The sequence below is a fragment of the Ambystoma mexicanum genome, chromosome 4p, assembly GCF_040938575.1.
Source record: "Ambystoma mexicanum isolate Mex_15411 chromosome 4p, UKY_AmexF1_1, whole genome shotgun sequence".
Taxonomy (NCBI): Eukaryota; Metazoa; Chordata; class Amphibia; order Caudata; family Ambystomatidae; genus Ambystoma; species Ambystoma mexicanum.
Window position 1 is genome coordinate 73,097,125 of NC_090927.1, and position 21,224 is coordinate 73,118,348.

At 48.2% G+C, this 21,224-nt stretch overlaps 1 pseudogene; it reads left to right on the forward strand.

Moving 5' to 3' along the window:
• Nucleotides 1–1,070: 1,070 nt before the first annotated feature.
• LOC138452772 (ATP-dependent Clp protease proteolytic subunit, mitochondrial-like) overlaps nucleotides 1,071–21,224 on the forward strand; it is a 30,336-nt pseudogene continuing 10,182 nt past the window's right edge.

Sequence of the window (21,224 nt, forward strand, 5' to 3'; positions counted from 1 at the left end):
GAGGGTGTGTTCACAGTGTGCTACCTTGTTACACTCTATCCAGATCTTTTTTTCATATCAGTCTTTTTTCAGTACTGCTGGAGAAAAGGAGGAGCAGATCTTCACAAACATCACTCCTAAGCGGGCGTGGTGGAGTGTGGAGGGAGTGTTCACGGTATTCACCGGTGGCTTGGCGACTGGTGAATTCACACACTGGGCCCTTCCAGAGTAATGGCTAGTGCTTGCAATGTTGCAGGAACTTTTGAGCCAGGCTCCTTTTTGAACACTCTACTGTATCGCAGGGCCCCGCCTGCACGGCATCTGGTAGGAATACACATTGCTTAATGTTTGATTTGTTGTTTATTATAGCTGTGGCGACAGGTGTTAAGTGGGGATGGCAACATCATATTGGAATGTAGACTGATGAATTTTTGGTTTTAGTTCACACAATGCCTGGTAAATTAAAGCCCAGGGTGAACAATTATAACTTCAGTAAAAACGCCCCATATAAAAAAGATCAGACTGCCTTAGGCTCTTGCTAACTCTCCAGGGAGAAGAGACGTGCATATCCGAAACAACTATCTACCAGCTCGCCCCGGGGTGAACAAATGAGTGAGGGTGGAGCGGGAACGGTTACAATTACGGCTTACTTTCACCCAGAGGCTGCCATATTGCCTATGGCTTTAACAGAACAAGCGGATGAAGCTCTTATCAACCTCTGGCACGGAGCAAGCCATTAACAGCACGGATCCCTCCTTCTCTGCTATTGATAACAATAACTCTCTCCTTTCTCCATGTTACTCGTTACAAGACACTCTCACCTCAGACAAACATTCGGCTTTGAAGATTCTGGAAACACCTGAAATAATTATTTCTCGACCACTTCCTGAGGAGAACATGGTAGCACCAGCTCCACTGACAGGAGTGCAAAATCTCTCTGAAACCGATGGCACAAGGAAGAGACTATCGGCATCTCCTAATATGTGCCAGCTGGAAGTAGCCCCGGAATCTTGGCGGCATTCGATATATCGTCAGATAAGACGATGCAACACAGCGAGACGCAAGAACAACTATCTGTTCAGCAATTCGCTATGACGGTCCTTCAGCGAATGTGTGGGAAGATCATAGAGGACCTAGCGTGTCTGCCTATAGCCAAATGGAACCACGAGGCAGGTGAAAAAGACTTGGATGCCCTGATCGCAGTGGTTGAGCTGCAGGCAGATATCAGTGCTGATCAGCGAGCAAGGGACGTAGACTCAGGGGCTATTAATATAGAGGGTGATCATTATAGGCAGGACAAACAAGCGCATAAGGCGGACGTCATTTGTGACACTTCGACTAAATATCTATCTAGAAAACGATGCAGGTAAAAGAAGTGGCAACATCTTCATTTGCCTCTTTGATACGGCGGCATGAGTGCTTGCAAGCTCAACAGAGCGTTAATGAGGTGGTCGCAGCTAATGGACAGCAAAAGAAGATCTCTAAGGTTATCGGAAAGTGAAAGAAGGCAGCTAAAAGCAAAGGCACCCTTACAAGCTGGCTGCTTGATGAAACAAGCCTACCTGTGGCGGTTTCTCAAGCTCCCGCCTCCCTTAATTAGCCATCTGATTCTTTACTTTGTGCCATACCTTTGCCGATCATGCCTTCTGAGCCCCCGCCAAATACTGGCGTGCGATACTCACAACCTGCACTCACCACAGTACCGGGGAGATCTGATGTAGGTATCCGATCGGAAGAGGCAACGTTGGACACTTCGCCTGTTTTCACTATTAAGAGAACAGTGTAGGATACTTTTAGGACAGAAACACATGTTAACGGATCTGATTTCATGGCATTGACGTGTTAAATCTAACCTTAGATTTTCATGCCTATCAATCTAGTAGGGTTCATTGCTGCTTCATCGAAACAGCAACTTTGATAACGTCGTACAAACTAGGTACTTGGAACTTGGATTTGAACTTGATGCCAAGGAGGAAATTGACTCCGTAGGTAAGATCCACACGCTACTACGTATGTAGGCTGTGTGGGATATTTTCAAATTTAAGGACAAAGGGGTGGGAAAGGCAGATAACTGCAAAACCATACAGGAAAACATCATGGGGAGTTTAACTTGGCTTATGCAAAACACTAACTCTCCTTCTACTTCTGAAAACGGACTATTATCAATATGTTCTTGGAATACTCACGGATTCACACTTTTACTGGATGCAGGAGGGTCTTTAAAACTAATATCACAAAGAGAAGCATGTTTCCTACAGGAATGCCGGCTGCTCTCTGATCTTAGGCTGGATGGCTTTCACATTTTCCAAATTTTAGCAAATCAGGATCCCAGTGCCGCCTGCTTTGGGGCCCCGTGATTGGCGTAATGAAAAATTGGAAGGCCGAGAAGATAAAACTTTCTGCTGAAAATACATATATCCTGGAAGACAGAATCAGTCATCCTGACTGTTAAAGGAAGTTAAATGTTATAAATGTGTATGACCCCCCTGGTTCATTAAAGACTGAGGAAATTTCAGAGTTAGTCATAGAACTCATTTTAAATCGTTTTAAATCTCTCATATACCGACAGAGAGATTTAAAACGAGCCCCTCCCCCCCCCCCCCGCAAAATCAAGTTGGAGCTGAGCCCCCCCCTCCCCCCCCCGCCAGAGAGAAGTGATGCAGCATGGATGGCCCTTTCCATCGATACTGCTTCATTTCTCTCCAGCCGGGTAAAAGTGCAAACATGTCCGATTAAGCCCTCCCCTCTAGGACTCATATTGGTGTATGGTCCTGGAGGGGAGGGCTTAGGCAGCGGTATTCAAACTGTGGGGTGTGCCCGTCTGGTGGGCTGCAGCCTCATGCCCAGGGGGGGCGCGCATCCACAGTTTGAAAAGAAAAACTTACCAAAGGGTCGGGCTGTTGCTTCATCAACAAGCAGCAGCCCGATCCACGGCCCCTGCCACACATGCTTAGTGCGACAGGGGCCGGGCCTTTGTGAGGCCTGGGTCTCCATCAACAGCCTATTTATGAAGACACAAGAAGGTGTGGGCTTTTTATTTTCTTCATGAATAGGCTCCTAATGTCGCACTATGGGTGGTGGCAGCAGGGTAGTTTCTAGCCCATTTGGTGCCCAGGGGAAACACTAGGAATGCGCCCCCCCACCTCGTGCCCCACTCCCACCGCACCCCACTCCCACCGCACCCCGCATGCCCCTCCCAAACTCAATGGAACACGGGGACCAGTGGGGGCACACATTGGGACACAGGGACCAGTGGGGGCACAACAGTGGGACATGGGGACCAGTGGGGGCACAACAGTGGGACACGGTGACCAGTGGGGGCACACATTGGGACACAGGGACCAGTGGGGGCACAACAGTGGGACATGGGGACCAGTGGGGGCACAACATTGGGACACGGGGACCAGTGGGGGCACACATTGGGACACGGGTACCAGTGGGGGCAGGGGACCAGTGGGGGCACCCATTGGGACATGGGGACCAGTGGGGGCACAACATTGGGACACAGGGACCAGTGGGGGCACAACAGTGGGACACGGGGACCAGTGGGGGCACAACAGTGGGACACGGGGACCAGTGGAGGCACAACATTGGGACACAGGGACCAGTGGGGGCACAACAGTGGGACACAGGGACCAGTGGGGGGCACAGCATTGGGATACAGGGACCAGTGGGGGCACACATTGGGACACAGTGGGACCACACATTGTGGCACGGGGACCAGTGGGGGCACACATTGTGACACAGGGACCAGTGAGGGCACACAGTGTGAAAAGGGGACGAGTGGGGCAGGGGACCAGAGGGGGCACACACTGGGACACGGGGACCAGTGGGGGCACACATTGGGTCACAGTGGGGGCACACATTGGGACACAGGGACCAGTGGGGGCACACATTGGGACACAGTGGGACACGGGGACCAGTGGGGGCACACATTGTGACACAGGGACCAGTGGGGGCACACATTGAGACACAGGGACCAGTGGGGGCACACAGTGTGAAAAGGGGACCAGTGGGGAAGGGGACCAGTGGGGGAACACACTGGGACACGGGGACCAGTGGGGGCACACATTGGGACACAGTGGGGGCACACAGTGGGAAAAGGGGACCAGTGAAAACACACACTCTCATACTTTCATGCTGACACAAACACACACACTTAGTACACGCCCACCCCCACCCCAAGTGGTGCGAAAGTCAAGGGAGGGGGTGGGCTGGGAGCCTGCTCTGACTTCCGTAATGTCACATAGTACTTGTGTACTATGTGACATTACAGTCAGAAGAGGCAGCGCCAGCACCTGCTACGGCGCTGCCAAACTCTCTGCCGTCGGAAATCGCCGCCACAAACCCAGACATGTGAACCCCTCCAGCCAGGGGCAGGGACCGGGGCAATTGCGCCCCCAGTGCAATTGTGCCCCGGGCAGCTGCCCGCCTCGCCCGGGCCAAGAAACTGGCCTGGGTGGCAGCAGTGGTGTGGGACTGCCCAAGTGTTCGCAATTTGGAATATTTCGGTGAATGCCGTTTTTTATTTTGCCCACTTTAATTCTCTCTTCATCTGCCTACAGTAACCTCAAACAAGCATTGGCAATACCAACCGTTTGGACTTTTGTGCAGGCAGGGGAAAGGCACTTGCCAGGCACAGCCATAGTGGTATTAACTGGCCATTGATTGTAGCAGGTGCAAAATGGTGCGAGTACCAGGGCCTCTAATAGCGGTCCCTGACAAATGAGGTGCATGCTCGTTTCTTGAAGGTAAGACGTTATTAAGCATAAGTGGGGTGCACTTTTTTACTGACTCCTTCATTTTTTGAATAAGGAACCAGGAAAGTGGGAGTTTTTAAAACATGGAGACAACCATGGCTACAATATTAAGACGTGAGTGCTTCCATCAGTCCCAAACATCACCTGGGTGCAGGGTGAGCCTGGGTAACTGCTTTTTAACATTGTACACTACTTTACCAGAATTTCTGGTAAACTACAATGTTAAAAGCAGTTAACACTCTTCCCCCCCAAGTCTGAAACCACACTTGATTGCATTATACTTCAGCCAGGATTGCATTATACTTCAGCAGCACATCTGATGTGTCCACTGAAAGGTTTAAGATTAAACTACATCCCTAACTTTATCTGGTTACCCAGAGGTAACATTTTAGCAAATGTCGCTTGTGGCTGGCCAATCTACAGCAGCACTATTGTAAGTTGGAATTGTTGATGTTTTACTGAACTATGGCACCGCACACGTCTTGCTTGGTAGTTTTTAATCGGGAAACGCCTTTACTTGGATTGGGAATTTTTTTTGGTGGTGGTGGTGGTACGCCACCTTGCAGCTGTACCTTCTCTTTAGCAAGCATTTCATTCTCCCATCCTAGTTGTGCTGCTTTGCCTTTTGAGGGAGGGCTACTACAACCTGGATGATTATAGAAGGGTGGAGTAGGGGCAGTGATGGCTTACTGGAATGCAACTCAAAGGCTTAAATCTCCTTCTTATTTGACTTTAGTATATGCAGTACACGCTAGCCAATGTTTCCACAGTTCTGCGCTGCGCGCGCCCCCACCCCCTCCCCTGCGCGCCGTTGCACCAGGTGGGTGACTACATGCAAATTTGCGGTTATATAACTGCCAGTGATGTCACTTCCTGTATTTGGGCCCCCCCGGGGAAATTCATAAGTCGGCTCCCCTGGTGAGTAGTAACTCGGAACACTCTGCAGTTGGCACTTAAAGCGCCAGGAGCAATACCACTGGGGTTTCAATAGCTGGGAAGGAAATGTTTGCGGTTAGAGGGTAGCAAGGATTACTTGTAATGAAAGTTAGAGCAGCACTAAATCAATAATAGGACGTAGGTAGGCTTAGGGAATTAGGTGAACATGTTTGGGGAGCACATGATTTATGGCTGGGGGTGAAGCAGGGAAAGTGGGGAGAACCCCTTGTGCATTGTGTAGGTGGGGGCATATGCCAGAAGAGTTTTAGGCACATATTAGGTGCACGTGATTTGTGTGAGGGGTATTGTGGGGGCAGGGGGCATGCTGATCTTAATCTCCCCTAAGGGCTATCGGGATGCAGTCGACAGCAATAGCCACAACGCTATATTATTAGAATATTTGCAAACAATTGGAATACTATAGCTCACAACTCTGTGACCTTCAAAATAATGTGCATATAGAAAAACTAGTGCAGAGGGGAAAGTGGGGCGGGGGTCCCAGGGGCAGAATGTATATAAAAGAGCTGAACTGAGGCTATTCTGAGAACTAGTATGGAGGGGACAGTGGGGCGGGGGTCCCAGGAGCAGAATGTATATAAAAGACCTGAACTGAGGCTATTCTGAGAACTAGTGCGGAGGGGCAAGTGGGGCGGGGGGTCCCAGGAGAAGAATGTATATAAAAGAGCTGAACTGAGGCTATTCTGAGAACTAGTATGGAGGGGACAGTGGGGGAGGGGACCCCAGGAGCAGAATGTATATAAAAGACCTGAACTGAGGCTATTCTGAGAACTAGTGCGGAGGGGCAAGTGGGGCAGGGGGCCCCAGGAGCAGAATGTATATAAAAGAGCTGAACTGAGGCTATTCTGAGAACTAGTACAGAGGGGACAGTGGGGTGGGGGTCCCAGGAGCAGAATGAATATAAAAGAGCTGAACTGAAGACATGGACTAAGAAACAGGGAACTGACACTAAAGAAAACCTATAAGGCGCTGCTCTTAGACCTTCATGGAGTGCAACATCGCCACAACATTACATAAGCCCTACATTGGATACAAACCGTCACAACGACAATGCAGTACTTAAAAACACAATATCCTGGCTTATTGCTGTGAGAATAGGACGGTGATTGTTTTGGGATGCAGGTCAACTGTTTGCAAAGAGACACGAGCCCTGGCGTCACCGGTCTGTGCCCACTCTTGTGCCAGAGCAAATTACCCAACCTGCTTATTACACAACACAGCTGCGGCTTGACGCCGAACCTCCCCGCCTCTGGATTTCTCAACGGACCCATTTCAAGAGTCAGGGAGTGGGGGGGGCTATCTTATGCAGCCTCTTTGCAGCAGCCCCCACTATTCTAGTTACAGGAATTATGCCATATTCCCCCACCATAACTTTGCATCATTTTTGTTTAAATCTTGTTATTCTGCCCAAATATCAACGCGTACTTGAAGGGAGGTCGCTATTTATATAGCATCATCTTGGGGGCCTGTAGGCATAGGGGCGCTTAACGCCAGCAATAGGATACAAAGAGCCAAAAAACAAACAGAGCAAAACAAAAACAAACAAATACGCAAATGAATCTGTTACAGCAAAAAAAATCAGATTCTCAGTGCTGGGCCTTGCTCCCTGGAACTCCCTCCCGCTGGACATACATCTTAGCCCTTCTTTTTCTGTTGTTCATCGTAAGCTTTTGGCCTGGCTGTTTGCCCAAACATTTCCCCTTCACGCCGCAGCACCAGGTATGGTAGGGTATGGTATTGTTTATTTATATAGCTCCTATACACAGGCAAGTGTTTCAAAGCGCTCAAGGAGGGTGGAAACACGGGGAAAAAACAACAGTCGCTCAAAGCCCTTGCCATTCTGAGACGATACTAGTCTGCACAGGTAGAGTAAGTGAGTAAAAAATACATTTAACATTTTGGGAGACAGCAAATAGGCCTGGCGGCGATTCTGCAGTTTTAACAGTGCAAGTAAGGGGTAAAGACAACGGAGAACAGACATATGATCTTCAGGCGTGGTGTGTATGGTTCGAGCAAGTGTGCAGAGGGTCAAGGGGTTGGGGGGAGGGAGGATCAAGTGCACTAGGTCGGTTGAGACTGGGGCATAGTGAGCCACTCTCTAGGGTACATTTCTCAAGTGCAATGAGTGTGGGTGAGGTGTAGGGCCCTGAGGCAAGTGCGAAAGAGGACTGCTGGGGGTGCCGGGGGCCAGTGAGACGCTGAGGTACACCCGACGGCCATTCAGCGTGCTGTAAGGAAGATGAGGGGAGAGAGGGAACACAGAACTGGCTTAGCAGGGTAGAGGGAGAGAGAAGGAAAGGGAGAAGAAAGTCTTGAGGAGTTTCTGGAATTTAAGGAGATCCGACTCACGGAGGAGGGAGGCAGGGGGGCTATTCCAGAGGGAGGCACCTGCTGAGGATAAGGATCTACCTCCAAATCTCTGCTGGAGAAGCGGCTCACTCGCAGAAGGTTGGAGGTAGATGAGCGGAGGGCTCGTGAGGGACAGTATTTAGGTTGGCAGCATTGGAGGTAGGAAGGTTCCTAGGCCCCAGAAAGCCTTGTGAACAATGCAGAGGGTCTTGAATTTGATCCTTGCAGCCACAGGAAGCCAGGGGTGGGATTTCAGCGCCAGAGAGATGCTGTCCCTGGGCTTGAGGCCAAGGATAAGTCTAACGGTTCTGTTCTGGATGAGGTTCAGAGGGCACAGGGCAGAAGCAGGGAGGTTGAGGAAGAGGCTGTTGCAATAGTCCAGCCTGGAGAGAACCAGGGCTCTGGAGACAGCGAGCCTCTGGTGGAAATTGAGAAAAGGTAGAGTACCACTGAGGAGGTGAAGCTGGTAGTTAGATTTTTTAGAGATGTCTGAAATGTGAGAGGAGAACGAGAGAGTGTGGTGTCAAAAATGACCCCAAGGTTTCTTGCTTCGCATTTGGGTGCGAGCGCAGGGCCAAGGGAGGCCGGCCAGAGTGAGAGTGGGAAAGCAGGAGCAGAGGTCCCATTGCAAACAATCTCAGTCTTAGTGGTGTTGAGGCAGAGGTTATTTGCAGAACACCAGGACTGAATAGCGGACAGTCAGATATGAGCAAGGAGGAAGAGGCAGCTGAGGGTAGCCTGAGAGATAGTTGTGTGTCATCCACATAGCACTGCTAGTTAGAGGTGAAAGCGGCAATCACACATGCCAGGGCAGCCATATAGATGTTGAAGAACCAGGGGGATAGATTAGATCCCTGGGGAACACCACAGGTTGAGAGAGTGATAGTCGAGTGAAAGGCTCTGAGTTCCACCTGGGATGGTCGGTTGGAGAGAAAGGAGGTTAACCACACCAGAGACTGACCTGTCTCCCAGGGTGTCACAGAGCCATGAAATCAGGATGTTGTGGTTTACTGGGTCGAGGTCAGAGGAGAGGTCAAGAAGATTGAGGATAGATTTGGTGTTAGTGTCAAGATTTGAGAGCAGGTTTTCACAGATGTTCAGAAGAGCAGTTTCCGTGCCAGATTGATGGTTGTGGAAGCAGCCAATAGATTCAGCATGGAGGGTCAGCTGAGAGATAGCCAGTTTTTCCAGGGGTTTGCCCAAGAAAGGAGTGATGGAGATAGGGCGGTAGTTTGCCGGAGTGGTGGGGTCGGCAGAGGGTGCACAAGGGAGTGCTTCAGGGCCATTGGGAAAGCTCCAGTGGAAAAGGAGAGATTGCAGCAATCAGCCAAGGCTCTTGCGAGGGAGTCGATATTGTCTTTAATGGTTTTGGAGGGGTGTTTGGATGAAGCCTTCATAGATCAGACTTTTCTGGTGAACTCATCCTGTGTGATGGGCGAAAAAGAAGAGAGGGTAAGAGGAGGTGTGGCCAAGGGAGGCTATGGTGTTGGTGAATGCTGTGGTGTGGAAGAGAGGGTGGAAAGGATGTCTTGGGTTTTTGTGGTGAAATGTGCAGCCAGGGCCGAGCAAAGGTCCTGGGTGGGTGTGACATGAGAAGAGGTGCTGCAGGATTGACCAGTTCCTTGCAGACTTTGAAAAGTTTAGCCGTGTTGTTTGATGCTGCGGAGATGCAGGCTTGAATATAGACTCTTTTTATTGTCATCTAGAGTCGATAATGCTTTTGAAGGAGGTGGCAGGCCAGTTTGTCAGATGGGTCGCCCGACGCATTCCATTTCCGTTCAGCTGCCTACACTTGTGTTTAAGGGCAGCCAGGTCGGAGTTGTACCAAGAGTTGCACTTTTTGGAAGGCTTCAGTCGGACCCTCATGACAGGGGCAAGAATGTCAAGAGTGTTGAAGATAGAGAGAATGAGGTTAGAGAGGGCTGTGGTAGGGTGGGAGTCAGCCGAATGGTGGGTAGTGGAGAGTAGGAGGCGGCAAAGGCAGCCACTGTCACTTTTTTCATGGGTCTGGTGACTTTGAAGCCTAGTGGCTGTGCCGGATGTATTGCTGCAAGAGGAGAGGAGAGCTTCAGGTGTGTTGAGAGAAGAGAGTGGTCAGTCCAAGAGAGGGAGGTAGTGAGAGCAATAAAGAGAGATGTCAGTAGAGATGAGAGCATCCAAGTTGTGGCCCGCATTGTGTGTGGGGCCAGAGGGCAGGATAGAAAGAGTAAGAGAGTCGCAAAGGCAGCGGAAAGGACTTGAGGAGTCCGGCGAGTCCAGATGAAGGAAGCAATTGTGTGGGAACGGATGTTCTGCAGGGTCCAATAAATGGAAACGGACACTAGAATCTTTAACAATGAGAAGTTTGTTGACTCCAGCTCTGAAGGTGCTGTGCACACAATGGAGCCTTTTAAAAAATGGGGCAGCTTTTATTGGTATTGTCTGGTGAGGGCTGCTGTTCATGCAACTAAGGTCTAATGGCAATGCTGGATGAAATCCAATCACCAGATGCATGAAATTCTATCACCAGATGCATGAAATCCTGTCACCAGATGCAGGAAATCCTGTCACCAGATGCATGAAATCCTGTCACCAGATGCATGAAATCCAGTCACCAAATGCAGGAAATCCAGTCACCAGATGCAGGAAATCCTGTCACCAGATGCAGGAAATCCAGTCACCAGATGCAGGAAATCCTGTCACCAGATGCAGGAAATCCTGTCACCAGATGCATGAAATCCTGTCACCAGATGCATGAAATCCAGTCACCAGATGCAGGAAATCCTGTCACCAGATGCATGAAATCCTGTCACCAGATGCATGAAATCCTGTCACCAAATGCAGGAAATCCAGTCACCAGATGCAGGAAATCCTGTCACCAGATGCAGGAAATCCAGTCACCAGATGCAGGAAATCCTGTCACCAGATGCATGAAATCCTGTCACCAGATGCATGACATCCTGTCACCAGATGCATGACATCCTGCCACCAGATGCAGGAAATCCTGGGCATGGCAGATAAAACCATAACAGCAACAAAACATGTCCTTGCAATATAGATCAGAGAGGAATGCAACATGGAATGGACTGTTTATGGAATCACCTCCTGGCCGCTACGCAAAGCTGATCCGCTTGCACATTTTTCTAAAGTCTTGTAATAGTATCTGCGCGGTTAGAACTATTCCCTTCTCTGTATTTCTCCCTTCTGCCTGTTTCGTACTTCTTTCACGCCCAGGTGCAGCTCGGTCTGTCTAATTTTGGGCATCTATAAATGAAAATTTAAATTTGATAAATGATACAGAAACACTGCATTGAGCATTGCAATATTATGGAGACTTGAACAGGATGCAAATCGCTACCGAAGAAAACAAATGACTAAGACATAAAGGGCCATATTTGCAAAAAATGAGTGCAAATGAAATGAGCAGAGGAATGCGCCTGTGTGATTTGCACTCATTGCTGAAATGCTCAGGTCATCTTATTCTCCAAGATCACCTGAGCATTCACGAGGGACAGGACAACAGCGCGAGGATGCAGTGTGCAGCCCCATTGCATACATTAGTGTTGGGAGAGCGCTCCCGACACTAATGTATGACAGGCTCTCAGGAACCACGTGATTGCTGTGAGAGCATATTAATGAGAAGGGCTGGTAAAGGGCCCATCTAGGTGAAATGCATTTGTTATGTTGTCTTATACCAGTACTGTTAGCATTGGCATAGTCTCCTGGCGCTCACACGGCTCTGCAAGAAAGGAGGGGAGGGTTAGTGAGGGAAGACCGATAGGATGGAAGTAGTGCTTTTCTGTTGGTGATTGAGGAACCAGGAGGAACTGACGTTGTTTGCGTGTTGTTTTTTTAAATGAGTTTGATTGTGTGCACTGGCTTTTTTTATCCACATGGGGGCGAGGCCCAGTGTCCGGGATTGTTTGTGTTCTGATAATTTTTGTGAAACAAAGTGACTTCCTTAGGCCGCAGGTCAGTTCCATTAAGCTTTATTACATCGTCTTGAGTTACATCAGGTCAGCTTAGCATGGAACAGTGACAAGTCACAAGACACTGGCTCCCATCACCCAGGCAGGGGATCTCCAACTGCCTGGGCTTAGAACCCTCACCACAAACATTCTCTCATCCACACCATAACATTCCAGTTACATCACATGCTTCTGCAAACACTTGCAAGCTCATCATAACACATCTCCCTTTCTTCCAGGATGACCACATACACACAAAGCACATCACAACACATCTCCCTTTGATCCAAATTGCCACATACACAAACAATCACACGGTGCGCCAATTTTAGAGAGAGATGCAACTTTATCAAAATAACAATGGGAGGCGTCCCCCCTTCTTGAACTTGAATCCGCAACGCATCCCCCTTTCTACTCTTGCTGACCTTTAATGCAGCACTATTATAACATAGCGAGATGCAACACACCCCTATCAAAGCAGGTTGGTGCGAAATTGCAGGACCACTCACTATGTACAGAATCACTTGCACTTATAATACGGAAGGCATGACCCCCCCCCCTTAAATACGCTTGGTGGGACACACATAATCCCAATCACTAACAATAACTCCCCCTTAATTACCATGGTGGGAAACACATGTTTCCCACACATACACTGCAGAAGGCATGACCCTCCTACCTGGTGGGAAACACACTAGTCCCATCCACTTATACTACAGAAGCCATGACCCCCCTATCTACCCCAATGGGAAACATCAAATTCCCATCCATTTATACTACGGAAGGCATGACCTCCCAGCCCACCCCTTTATCTACTATGGTGGGACACACACAATCCCAACCACTCACATAGCCCAACTTCACATTGGGAATTCACCATGTCGGTACTCCACTCTTTAGCATATTGACAAAATCGTTATACTTAGCGCACCACATTTTTATCGCCCATTTCTTAGCCCTATATGTCCGTAGCTGAAATAGCTCTAACCTGCAAATTCTAGAAACATGTTAGTCCCTATGAGTCTGATCACTCAAAATCTAACCACTCCCACTGCGCTTGCATGCCATCCTAATATCATGACCCACAGAGTGGTAATTGGCCTAGGAGTCCATGTTGCCCCGTGTTAGGTAAGATTTGCAAAGAACTAGTAAATCTCCCTTTTCTGGTTCAAACCCCAGAACATTTTGCTTTATTAGTGAGATATTTTCCATTAAGACCTCAGTGAGTGGGAACTTTTTTCCACACTCACATAATCTTTAAATCTTTTTTTGGGTGTCATTTTTAAGACTCACCATAGTATATTTTTAAAGTTATCCTTTTTAACAACTTATTGGCAATAAGTGCCTGTTGTTGCTGGGGTGCCCTAGGGGCTCCCCTTTTAACTTTCTTGTGCTTACCTTGAATGAACTACAATTCCCAAGGGCAGAAAGGATCTTTTTACTCTGTGAAACCAGCACACCCCACCTTATGTGGAGTTCTGGGGAGATACAAGGTATCCCCTTTCACATTAAAATTGTAACAATTCTGTTACAGTGACAAGCTCACCTTCAATGGCTGGTGGCAGTGATACCTTGTATTAATTTGGTGCACCTTTACAGCGGGCTGTGTTCACAGCTGCAGTAAAGGGACCTAAGGGTGTACATTTTTTCCAAATTGGCCCTTGTCTTCTTTTTTCGCCATTTTAGTATTTCTTGTCATTTCTTGTTCCTTCACCTGACATCCAGAGTGGGAAATTCCTTTGTGTGATCTTTGTCTTTGGTGGGAGTACCCTGGACACCCCACCCAGGCTCCAGTCTGTCTGTGAGAGCAGGAAGTGAGGGAGGAGTCCAAAACTCTCCAGCCCTTTGTATCACATTTTGCTTGAATGGAGACAACCAGACCGCCCTTTCCTGTGAAATATGGGGAGCGAATGCAGAGGTTGTGCTGTAATTCCTGATAAATACTGCAAACCTGGAACCTGAAGACATGTCGACCACTGGAACTTAAACTGAAGAGGATGACAAAAGGAAAGCGGCAAAAACGAGAGCCTTCTGTGTAACCGGAGCCTGCTGTAGCCCTTCCTTCCAATCCACCTGCGCCCTCCGAAAATGATTATCCCGACCCGAAACCTAGTGAGACCCACGTGAATCAAGAAAACCTGCATTTTGAGCCATCCCAGGCATTGCTGCGACCTTGCGTTGTTGCAATACCCCAATACCCTGGGACCTCAAGCCATCATGCAGTGCACAGTCTTCCGAATTCCAAATCTCACTGAAACTTCATGGGCATCCTGCTGGATCTCCGAAGACACGATTCCAGTCCAGAAAACCCCCTCACCCGAGTGCTGGATCTTTAAAATGATGAGAATTCAACCACGATTTGCTGTCTTCTTCTGTGCTGCTTGAAAAGGTGCCAAATCCACAGAACCGCCTTTAGCCACAAGGGAAACCTTGGCTAGAGCCTTCTTCATTGATCCCTGCTGCAAAGTCTCGTCTGAGGTCTTGTTTTCAGTCTCCACGACAAGGAGTTTATTGACCGGGTATTCGGCTGCAGATCATGAAGTTCTCCTGCTGCAAAAGCTTCTGCAATGCTGAGGTACTGTGTTGGCTTGGGTATGTACTAACCTTAAGCCTGTTAGGATTTCTATGTAGTTAAGTGGTGTTTTCTGTGATTGGGAGGCCCCTCGTCCAGTGCACCCAGTCCCACTGCTAGAATCCTGCTAGGGTGTCTTCTGCGAAGCCCCTCTGACTTTTGCTCGTAAAGAACCTATTCTGACACTGCCTGTTGGTCACTAGTCCTAGTGAACCCCCTTCTGCCAATGAGAACACTCCACAAATATGGGAAAGACTGTCAAGGGTTTGGGACTTCTGCCTTGAAAAATAAATAAGTGTTTCAAAAGTTACTTACTTGTAAAGAGTTGGTTGGTAATTGTAATTCTAAGAGTGAACAGTTACAGAAGTTCTTAATGATCTTGAATGTATGACACACTATTCTTAAAAGTATGGTTAACATCTTTTCTTCCTTAGCCACTGTTTTGCCAGTCTAATAGAAAGTAGATGTGAAGGTATTTTACTCTTCTGTGATTAGGTTGTGCCTTTTCCCAAACGTAAAGTGTTGGTTTCACCAGATTATTCCTGCAGGGTGATTTTAAGTGTCCGCCAATGGTTGGTATGACCAGATTAGTCCCTTGAGGACAATTGTATGAGTGTCCCCCAACTGGGTCTGGCTTCCCTTGACTTTTTGCTAGCCTGTTCTTAAGAAGTCTGCATTAGGTTGTAGCCTATCTAGAATAACTATTCAGTAGTGTAACATTGAGTTTTACTTCCCCCCTCCATTGTGAGGTTAAACAAAGTATGTCGATTTTACTTACCTTGTGTGCCATCCCAATAAGTTAAAAGAGTTACTGTTTACCTCAATCTGGGGTTCTGTGATTTCAAAAGCACCTGTAATTGTATATTACATCATTATGTTTTACTTACCTAGTATAATTGTGTGCTATAACAAATGTAGTTCTAGGTTTTTACTGCACCTAGAATAAGTGTTTCACTATTCACCAAAGGTATTTTGTCCAGTTGACTAATTAAGTGATTTTTGCAAAGCATCATTATACAACTGGAAGGGTCTACTGCCCTTGCATTACTGAATGTAATTGTAAAAAGTAACCATTGGTTTTTACTCCCCAAGAATAGGCTTGACCTATACTTAATGTGTATGAAAAGGTTTTAACTTCCCTATTGCTACTGTTAGGTACTTCAAATAAGGTCTATATTTGGGTCTGTGTACTTTCAAGTATAGTGTTGTGTTTTTATATCGTGATTTCATATAATGTTTTAGTACTTATTTACTCCTAGATTTATCTGGGCATGCTTGTATTTAAATAAATCCTTTATTTTTACATACATAGGGGGTCATTACGAGTTAGGAGGTAGCCATGCCGCTATTAGCGGCATGGCTACCCCTTACCGGGTACCTGGTACCGGGTCCGGGTTCCTTAAATGAGGAATTACTGGGCCATTCCAACCTTGGAGGGCCTGGTAATTCCCCATTCACGGAATCCAGACCCTCTGCATCCCCATTCCCATTTGAGCCCCCAGAGGGCTCAATGGGAATGGGGAGCATGCTAACAATGGGCCCGTTGTTAGCATGCTCGTCTCCTCGCGGGACCCGCTAAGGATGCCTGGTTTTACCAGGCGGCCTTTGCGGGTCCCGCGCGGAGACCTCGTAATAGGGCGGTAAGGGGTTGACGGCTCCGGCACCTTTATCGGCGCCATTAACCCCTTACCGCCCAACTTGTAATAGCCCCCATAGCGATTCAGTGTTTGTTTGGATCATTTCTATGACAATTTCACTTTCACTGATTTCACAGCCCTCTTTCCCTCCTGAGATAAGCCTGGCTGCTCTGTCTACGCTACCATGAACTCAGGTGGTAAGGCCTTATACTAAGAGTGGAGTCTTGTACTGCCTCAGTTGAATGGTTTTTCTAAGCCCTTAGTTCGACTTCAGAAAAACTGTCCTAACACCCCGCACCCTAAAAGACCATGCTTCGCAAACACCTATAAATCCTTGATGCAGGCAACACTAAAAACTGAAACTTCCTCAAAATAGCTAAGTTAATGTACTCACACTAACCTCATTCGCTTCCATCACTCTCTTATTGACCTAAAAGTGCACACAGATTTATTGTACCAATATGACAATTGACTGCACCCTATCACTCATTTCATGGCCCACAACGTCATTCTTATCACCATATCCAGAAAGGGGACTGTTCGTGAGCTCAGCACTGCCTTGGCCTTTCTTCGATGCGTGAGAGCTTCTTTGCCTGGTGCCACACCTTACCATTGCTACTCCTCGCCGCACAAAAACCCCCCTGTTCAGCACGTGGCAGTCTGATCAGCAGCGCCTCCAATGCTTCGTCCAGCGCCTTGAACCGTTTAAGATCACATCCAAGGCAACGGTTCTCCACAGATCTGACTCTTAATGCCCCTGAAGCTCGTTCACAAGCGGTGCCCCTGGCATCCTGCATAATGGACTGCATACACTCTTTACAGAGTCTCTCACGTCCCTCAACATAGAGCCATGCGATGGCAGTGCTTAAACCTTCATGTTGTGCTCTTCCCACTTCCTGCAATAATACACACATCCCCTTCCGAGCGTGATTCTGGTCCTTTATTCCAGTCCAGAAGCCCAGCACCCCTGATGGCGTTACACTGGCCATTCGCTGCATCTCAACGCAGGGAGCGTCACATTCAAAAATCACTGCCATCTCCCCCAGTCCTACATCTGACGTCACCATTATCAAAAGCCAAGGCCAGGTCGCGGAGCGCCCATTCTCCAGCAGCCACGGGTGCCCTCCTGTGCCATCCTCGTTATCAGGCAGCAAGGCACAAGGTCAACGCTGCCCCTGAGATGCTACAACTCTCCCAGGGCTTACAATACCTTGGTTACTCAGGCCAGGAGGCTTTGCTGAATAAGCAGCATTCTTACATGGCAACACCGAGACGCTGGGGACAAGGCGCTCTGCCCTACACCCGGGACCTGCTCCATGCCCACGCCGGGGAAGCATACTGGGGCAATATCTACCCTTAGCACTGCCCTGCGTCATATGTTTGGCACTACTTTGAACGTCATTGACACTGGCACTTGCTCCTTCTTTCTTCTGCTCGGAGTCTCTTGCACATCGGTGTAAAAATGTACAGCAGCGCTGCCGCTTCCCTGCAATCCTCACTCACTCCTCAACATGTGGAGCTGGGATAGTGCTTCTTCACTTGTGGCCCTCTTTAACTTCCTTTCCCTTTCCCCTGGGTGACCTTGCTTTAACTGGGGTCTACCCTGATCATCTCAGAGTCTTCAACTGTGCCCCTCTTTCTTCACTTCTGTGGGGCCCAAAGGTCTCCCCTCTTTCTTCACTTCTGCGGGGCCCAAAGGTCTCCCGTCTTTCTTCACTTCTGCGGGGCCCAAAGGTCTCCCCTCTTTCTTCACTTCTGCGGGGCCCAAAGGTCTCCCCTCTTTCTTCACTTCTGCGGGGCCCAAAGGTCTCCCCTCTTTCTTCACTTCTGCGGGGCCCAAGGTCTCCCCTCTTTCTTCACTTCTGCAGGGCCCAAAGGTCTCCCCTCTTTCTTCACTTCTGCGGGGCCCAAAGGTCTCCCCTCTTTCTTCACTTCTGCGGGGCCCAAAGGTCTCCCCTCTTTCTTCACTTCTGCGGGGCCCAAGGTCTCCCCTCTTTCTTCACTTCTGCAGGGCTCGGTGATGGGACTTACTTGTCTGGGGGCAGTAGTCCCTTTCTTATTTCTCTGCACCCCCTGCAGCAGATTGATCACTTAAAACATTTCTCTTTTGCTTTGCAGGTCCGTTACTTGTCTTCTTGAAGACCATCCTCGTCGCCAGTTAAACAAAGTGACTTTCTTAGGTTGAGGGTAAGTTCAATTAAGGTTTATTACATCTTCTTGAGTTACATCAGGTTAGCTTAGCATGGAACAGTTACAAGGATCAAGGCACTGGCTCCCATCACCCAGGCAGGGGATCTCCAACTGCCTGGGCTTAGAACCCTCACCACAAACATTCTCTCATCCACACCATAACATTCCATTACATCACATGCTTCTGCATAAACCTGAAAGCTCATCATAACAGTTTGTTATGCTGGATGTGTGTTTTGTGTCTAGTTTGGATGGCCCAATAGGGTGTGTGTGGTACTTGGAAAGTATACGGGAGAGGAGCCAGGGATGGTGAATAAATGATATGACATCACATGGCATTTATAATGCATCTGTACACAGACCTTTCTAGGAGCGACAAGACAAGGAGGGGGAAAAATAGGGAGGCAAAACAACGATCTTACGAGGCACTGTGTCATTCAGATTACGCAAGTGCAGGGAAGTGGAAAGGGAGAAGTGCCGAGGGGGAGTGGGAGGGGAGTGCAGGTAACTCAAAAAGTGCAGCCAACGGGTGGCTAATAAGTGCAGAGAGGGGACTGTAGGGTTGCAGATACAGACCACAAGTGCTAGGGGAACCGGGAGGCAGTGCGAAGTGCAACTGGACATGCCGGAGCCTGGGCCCAAGTTCAGAGAGTAGCCAGGTGACCAGCGTGTGGAGCAGTCGGGACATCAGCAGGGGAGAGGAAGAGAGAAATCGGAAGCAAAGAGGAATGTCTTGAGTTGCTTCTGGAACCGGAGGTGGTTCTGCTCAAGTTTGAGAGAGGCAGGGAGACTGTTCCAGAGGGAGGCTCCAGCTGAAGATAGAGCACTGCCCCCAGCTCTCTGCTTGGAAATGTGACTAACTTAGAGAGCTGGAAGTGGATGAGTGGAGAGCTCAAGAGGCGAGATGTTTAGGAAGAGAGAGTTAGAGGTAGTGCGGTCCCAGGCCCCAGACAGCCTTGTGGACGATGCAGTGGGTCTTGAACTTGATCCTTGCTGCCACTGGGAGCCAATGAAGAGATATCAGAGCTGGAGAGATACAATCCATGGGCTTAAGGCCAAGGACAACTCTTGCAGTCCTGTTCTGGATAAGTTTTAGAGGTCGGACAGTGGAGACAGAAAGACTTAGAAAGAGGCTGTTGCAGTAGTCCAGCCTAGAAAGGACCAGAGCTCCGAAGGCAGTGAGCTTCTGGGGGAAAGTAAGAATGCCTCTGAGGAGGTGCAGCTGGTAGTGTGACTTCTTAGAGACTTCAGAGATGCGAGGAGAGAAGGATAGGGTGGAGTCAAAGATTACCCCAAGGTTGTTCGCCTAGGAGCTGGAAGAGGGCCCAGAGTGGGCGGTCAGAGAGAGAGGAAAGGAGGGAGCTGGTAATCAGATGAGGAGGATAGCAGTCTTGCTGGCATTAAGGCAGAGATCATTGGTGGCACAACATTCCTGTATTGCGGTCAGACAATATGGAAAAAGAGAAGGAAAAGAGGAGGCTGAGGGGAGCCTGAAGGAAAGCTGGGTGTTATCCGCATAACACTGAAAGTTGGAGCAGAAGGAAGCGATGCAGTGGGCAAGAGGTGCCAGGCATTGGTTGAAAAGCCATGGAGAGAGGTTAGACCCCTGGGGAACACCACAAGTGGAGAGAGAGAAATAGAGGAGAGGAAAGACCCCAGTTGGACCTGGGAGGGTCATCAGTGAGAAAGGAGGTCAGCCAGGCCAGGGTCTAATCAGTTATTACAGAGGCGACTGAGTAGGATGGCATGGTTGCCCATATCAAAGGCAGAAGAAAGATTGAGGAGAATGAGGATAGAAGGACGGTTGGAATCAAGGTTAGAGAAGTGATGTCATCAATGATATTTGTGATGTCATCTTTAATGTCCTGGGTGTGCTGGGTGTTAGTCTTAGCAGTGCACGGTAGTGGCGTGAGTTACGGTTGCTTAGCTTACCATAACTGGCGAATTTCAGGGGTTTTTCCATTTTAACCCTAACGTATTTTTAACAACATTTTTTTACTGAATTGCATAGGTTTTTATTAGTGAAACTTAGCCATAAAGTCCCTTTACCAAAGTTTTTTCATTGAATTTAATAGGTTTTTATTAGTCCAACTTAACTATAATGTCCCTTTAACAAAGTTCTTTAAGTGAATTTCATAGGTTTTTATTAGTGCAACTTAACCATAACGTCCCTTTGACAAAGTTTTTTCAGTGAATTTCATGGGTTTTTACCAGTGCATGCTATTTTCCTACAACTTACTAATATCATATTTACCAAATATAACAATATTTGTGTCCAATTCACAAAGTGTCACCTTAAAACTCTGTTATTTTCCACCTTCTAGAATCATTTTTAACACTTCTATACACTTTTTGCAACTATTTCAACTAGTTTTGCATCCGTAGAGGTCTACGAACATTTGACTTCATTGCGGACCTTCTGGACAGTGCCACATGACCATACGCTGGCGCGTGGCATGATGACGTGTCTGAGAACCAGTCCGCACTTCACAATAAGATCAATACTTCGTGGTCAGTTCGGAACTGCATTTTCTACTGATCTAGGAACTTTCAACTTCAAAATTTCCCTTACACACCACGACACCTTTTCGTACTCATTATCCATTACCAATCTAGTACACAGTACATACTTGGAAGAATTCTATCAAAACTGCTATTTATCTTAAAAGTGGCATCAGTTATTGCCATCCCTCCTCCCCAAGAGCCACCACCACCACCAGCTGGAGGACCTTCACGACAAAAAAAGCGCAATATTTCCAAAGACAATGAAGAGGACCAAGAAGATGAGGTAGAGGAAGTGCCTACTTCTAGCACCAAGATCGAATCATGGGTGTGG